The following is a 6,462-nucleotide window of genomic DNA, read 5'->3' on the forward strand; positions in this document are numbered from 1 at the left end:
AGTTCGACAAAAGCTTTTGAGAGCTACGATTGCCAGTTGGTTCCTGAAGTCATACGCAATAATAGTTTTAGACTTATCCAAGTGGGAGATTGTTGGATTAATGTCTAAGTCCATAACTATAATTGGTAAGACTTGACCCGACTCGGCATGGTCCATTCGGGTTGCATGGCATCATACACTTGGATAGACTATAATCAGAGAAATAAGACACTTATGGTTATTAATATATTATAAGTTCTAGTATATTAATAATAAGAATAATAAGATTATTTAATTAGTATTGATCAAGAATTAATCTAGGATTAATTAAGTGATCAAAAGAAGACTAATTAAATATATGGGTTGATTGTGTAAATCATCCATACTTGTATAGTGGGCTAATGCTCCATGGATTATCTAGTTCGGCCAAAACCCATATGATGCTCCATGGATGCTCCATGGTGTATTTGAACCCATGGATCCAAGGAAATGGAAATTCATGACAATTAGGGTTTACCCTAATTGTAACACTATATAAACATCTTATTCTTGATCAAAATCGGCCACTAGTGAGAGTAAGAAAGGGCTAGCCGATTTTCATGAAGTGTAGAATTCTCTCAAGTTATTCCAAGTGTATTTGGTGTTGTGTGAACCATTTGAGGTGTCACACTTGGGGCACTAGGCACTCAAGCTTCATGAAGACAAGCACTAACAAAAGGTATGTTATTCTAACTTGTGTTATTCAACGTTTAGTATGCTAGAATAGAACAATACCTTGGAAAGTTGATATTTGCATGTATAATAGAGAAAACATAGATCCAAGGTATTTAGGGTTGCATGTACACTTAGGAGTGTTAGAATGCTCATAACCCAACAAAAACAACTATTTCATCTACCCATGTTTTTCCCAACACGTTTTGTAGATATAAAATATGTATACAGTTTAAATCATTTAAAACATGTATAAAAATCTTTCACTCAGCATAGACAGCAAGTATTCAGACAATATGTACACATAGCACGTAATTTATATTAAAATACTTCATATGTATGTGTAAGATGAAAGGGACTATGCACTCACAACACGTAAATTATATAATAAATACTTCATATCTATGTGTAAGATGAAAGGGACCATGCGCTCACCTGAGAAGGTGGTGACTCGGTACTCGGACATCGCTTCGCACTACTAGAAAAACAGCCTTTTACGACGCTCATTGCGCGTCGTAAAGGGCTCAGACGACGCGCAAATGCGCGTCAGGGAAGGCCCTGTCATAAAGAGAGACGACGCGCTTTTGCACGTCGTCTATAGACGACGCTCATATACGACGTGCGTTTACGACACGCAATGCGTATCAAGAAAGGTCCTATCATAAAGGAAGACGACACGCATTTGCATGTCATAACCTTACGACGCGCGTGTTAATGACACACAATGCGTATCAAGAATGCCCTTGTCAAGAAAGGCCATGTCATAAATGAAGATGACACACATTTTTGCGTATCGTAAATTTAAATGTTTAAAAAAAATAAATTTATATATTTATTAATATTTAAATTAAATTTTCATTTAATTTCTCATAATATAAATAAAATACCATATACAAAAAATACAATCCATTGCATAATATAAAATAAAATTTCATACTCAAAAAATAAAATAAATTGCACAAATTATAATGTCATACAAAGAATAATTCAAATGTTAAACAAAAATAATACATTGCTAACATGGGTTATACATTCCTATAAAACTAACAAATAATAATACAACTCTGTTTCTTACCAGAAACATTTCATGTTATTTGTTTCTGCCAACGCCTTGTGTGCGTACCACCTGCTTAATGTGTACTAGAAAGGAATGCCAAACATGATTACAAGTCTCCCTTAATCTTGATTACTCACCTGCTTAAGTAGAATGTTGTTGTTGAGAAGGTTACCTAGCAACAGAGAAAAACACAACACCTCTTCCAGTAATAATGTCCATAATAAGTGTAGCCATTTGAGACATGAGGACCATAGGGTAAACTCCCAATTCGATCAGTTCTCTGGCTCTTTTCACAGTTTCAGTTGTGTTTGATGACATTGCTAACTCCAGAAGTTCCAATAAATTCTCATCAGAGACAACTCCTACCTACAATCAACTCCAAAAGAATTAGTAAAAAGTTTGAATAAAAAGTTACATGGATCAAGAAACCAGTAGATTAGATACTTACAAGTTCATTTCCAGCCTCTAAAGCGTCTGCATCTTTTTCATTACTTTGATTTACATCATCACCATGTGCATTTTCTTCCATCACTATATTACCATGTGTTGTATTAAAGGGGCTTGTCAGTTGATCACCCCCAAGTTTTACAAACTCATTTATCTGCATAAATTTAATAAAAAATTGCAGGAATTCTCAAAAAAATCTCATTACAATGTGCAACTAAATTTAAAAAAAGGAAAAAAAAAAAGACTTACTCATGTGATTGCAGTTCAACGGGTGAATTCATCAGGGGAAGATGCTCTTTGTACAAGTATTTCTGCCATGCGACCGTAATCTACAGACTTCATCAGTACCACTCCTAAAGTCAGAAATTTACAAATAAATGACAAAATTTGCTACTAAAAAATATGAGGTTTAATAAATATATTACATATACAAAAGTTAGATAGAGACACCTCAAATATCAAGTCCTTTCTGGTGATCATGCCAATCACATGAGAAGCACGTGGAACTACAAATATATGCCTCAATCCTAATTGACAGAATAGATTAGGACTTTTAGTCCTTAGAATAGCAGCTACATCAGCAACTTTCACCACACGAGTGAAGTAACAAACCTATCAAGTGTACAATCAATCATTACATGCAAATATCAAACACAAACGTAATGTTTGGTTATCATGGAATAGGGATGGAATGAATTTTTTTTAATAAAAAACTTTTATTTACAGATACACAAAATTAAACATAATACAACTCATTAGAACCCAAATAAGACTTTAATATAAAAGATAACTTTCTAGTTATTTTTAGGAATAAAATTATGAATTTCTTTTCTTAATAAAAGAGATTTGTATCAGTAAAGGCTACAGGGATGCGTACTTTCATTTTACGGTTTCATCTAAGATAGTTGATGCACAACCAATAATCTTTTCCATTGGTAGTTCCCAACTGCTGAATATGTTTCCAGCCATAAAATGAATGATGCGAGAATATAAATAAATGGACAAATTGCAGGAGATGTACTTTATGTCCATCCAATTACAACATTGTACCTTCTTTTGTTTCATATCAAGACATTATACTTTGAAAATTACAAACCAACTACTGTTCCAGACAGTATGAAAGCAAATGACCAATTTGCCCTTTCTCCCAACAAATACCCATCAAGCTTTTCCATCATTCTTTTCCAAAATGTGATTTTATTTATAATTTTTTTTGTGTATCTAATAAAAAAAATCTAAATGGAACTTAACAAATCTATTCTGGAACAAGAAAAAGCAGCTCACACATCGATTTCTTTTCAACTGATTAATTTTAGATAAACAAGACACTGACAATAAAAGAGAGATAATCAAAAGGAATCCACTAAAACAACAAAAACAGAATCATATATAACTCTATGTAACCGATATTATTAATAATTCATAATAATAATAATAATAAGATAGACAACATGAGAAGAAAAGAAACAAAAGCTTAGCAATAGACTAGACCTGAGCAGTGCCTTCAGTAAACTTAGGATCCTCACACCTGTAACTTCTATCAGGTCCAATTCCAAACCCTCTTGGATCTGCAAACACATTTTCCAGCAGTTGGCTTCTTGAAGGAGGAGGGCTTTCATCTACAAACTCCACAGCTTCCTCAACCACCTCATCTATCTTCTTCTTTATCGCCTTTAAATCTGCTTCACTTGCCAATTTGTTTTCAGTCAGGTATTTCTTCAATCATGTTATTGGATCCCTTGTTGCATAATGAGCCTTCTCAGCTGCAATTCACAATACAAATATACAATCACAACAAATTTCAATGTTACGTATATACAAGAGTAAAAGACTAAAAGCAACTCACCTGGGTCATGAAGCTCATCATGATCAGCCAAAGAGTGTCCTCTGAATCTGTAAGTCTCACATTCAACCAAAGTTGGGCCTTCTTCTCTCCTAGCTCTCCCAATAGCCTCCTTTGCTACCTCCCTCACCTTCAACACATCCATGCCATCAACATGGACACCTGGCATCCCAAAAGCTGGACCCTTCTTCTAGATTTCTGGATCTGAAGTTGAACGCAGATGGGACATCCCAATTGCCCACAGAATGTTCTCCACCACAAATAGGATAGGCAATTTCCATAGAGTTTCCATGTTCAAACACTCAAAGAACTGCCCATCATTACAGGTCCCATCTCCAAAGAATGCCAATGTCACATGATCACAATCTGCTTCATTCAACACTTCTCTCCTGTACTTGCTACTGAATGCTGCACCTGTGGCAACAGGGATGCCTTCTCCTATAAAGGCAAACCCTCCAAGAACATTGTGTTCAGCAGAGAACATGTGCATGGATCCACCCTGACCACGGTAACACCCTGTTTTCTTCCCAAACAACTCGCTCATCACAGCACGAGCAGGCACCCCCTTGCTTAGAGCATGAACATGATCACGGTAGGTGCTCACAACACTATCCTCTTTCTTCAACAACTTGATGAACCCTGAGAAACAACTTCTTGCCCGTTGTATAAATGGACAAAACCAAACATTTCCCCCCTGTAATACATCTGAGCACACATGTCCTCAAAAGCTCTCCTCAATATCATGTCCTCGTATACTTCTAAACCTTCTTCTTTGGTGAGCAGCTGCAGAGTAAAATACAAAAATCAATTTGTTGGATCCCATATGAAACACGGTTTTTGATCAATTAGACATCATGCTGGTGACGACGGGTTTATGGAATCCGGGCCTGAAGCGAAATTCACAAAAAAAAAAATGCAAAACAAAAGCAAAATCGAATACCTAATATTTGATGTCTATTTCCTTTAGTTTGGTAATCTTGTCAAACACAGATCGAGGGTAAGTAGTTTGACGAAATAATTGTTTAAGCTCTAGGTCTGAAGCCAGACAAGGTGTCAATTTCTCAAGAATGATAAAAGGATATAGAGAAAAGGGAGATGGGTAATAGATTAATAGTAGAAGACGGTTAAAGGCTTACACGATATGGAGGTAACCAAGAGAACAATCACTTTTAAGCTGCAATACAACTGTTGCCTCCTTCCCAACATTGTACACCTGTAAAATTTCCAATTATTTGACACAACATATTATCTAATTTCATAAATCCTGAATGAATAAGAACAAATCTTGAAAATTAGGAGTTCTAAGATACCTTATAAGTGATAGGAAAGATGCTCTATTTCTTGTGATTTTTCATGAAACTGTTAAATAGAAATGTAGAGATAAAGCCCAAAACTGAACTGGAAGCCCTAACCTGAACACATCAATAAGAACACAATTATGAAAAACTGAAAAATCAAAAATCGAATCGGTCACCAATCAACTGCAGGTGGGTACACTATTGGAAAGCAATAAGATGCCTTACACTTTATAGTAGCCAAGGCTTCATACTCATTCTCCATGCGTTCCAAATGCTCATAAGGCTCAACTCCAAAAGCAACCACCTCTGAGAGAGCCAATGGATCTATATCCATGTGAGTTAGCAAGGGCATTTTAGTCATTATGGGTCTTCAAATCCTCCTCTTAATTTTTGGTCCCTTTGTTTAGCTATTTTTGAAAGTACTCAACCACCAAAAACCTCCTGCTTATTTCCAGAACAAAATAAAAAATATATATATGTTGAAAATTCATAATTAAAATTAGAAATTCAACAAGGAAATTCGTAAACACCTCAATACATGCTAAATACAGTATACATATAACCCAAAGAAAAATCTCCACAAATAAAGGATAGAACTCCATAGCTTCTTACCTTCTCTAGGATACCAGGTATGGATGAATTTTCCATCTTTACACAAGTCTATAACAATCTTATATTACCTGTGCAAATACATATACATGAAACAAATAGAAAATTAGAAGCCACATGGATAATGTTTTTTACATGTATCAGACAAATAGAAATTCAGAAGCCATGTAGATAATGTTTCTTGCCCTTTAGAATTCACGCAGATTCTAGTTTTCTATTATGTTGCTCCCTCATTCCAAACAGAATTACAATTTTTTATAGGAAAAAGAATCTTTTGGACTACAGATTTGTCAATTTGTTTTGATAATTTTATGATAAGCCATAAGTAACCCTAAATTTCCAATTTGTCTGTGTTTTGAACCAATTTGTCAAAATTAAGTACTATTCAGAGAATAAAAGTCAACATGAGGTGGAGAATCACCAAATCAAGGGAAAAATCGACAAAACCAAGAAAAAATTCGAACAATAGAAAAGATAATTTAACACCATATATGTTTATATAGTGAATAATGCCGATT

At 34.8% G+C, this 6,462-nt stretch overlaps 1 pseudogene; it reads right to left on the reverse strand.

The window, feature by feature from the left end:
* Window positions 1-1,915: 1,915 nt before the first annotated feature.
* On the reverse strand, window positions 1,916-5,687 carry LOC145007194 (pyruvate dehydrogenase E1 component subunit alpha-3, chloroplastic-like; annotated as a pseudogene).
* Between the last annotated feature and the right edge of the window lie 775 nt (window positions 5,688-6,462).

The sequence above is a fragment of the Lactuca saligna genome, chromosome 7, assembly GCF_052625555.1.
Source record: "Lactuca saligna cultivar CGN05327 chromosome 7, ASM5262555v1, whole genome shotgun sequence".
Lineage (NCBI taxonomy): Eukaryota > Viridiplantae > Streptophyta > Magnoliopsida > Asterales > Asteraceae > Lactuca > Lactuca saligna.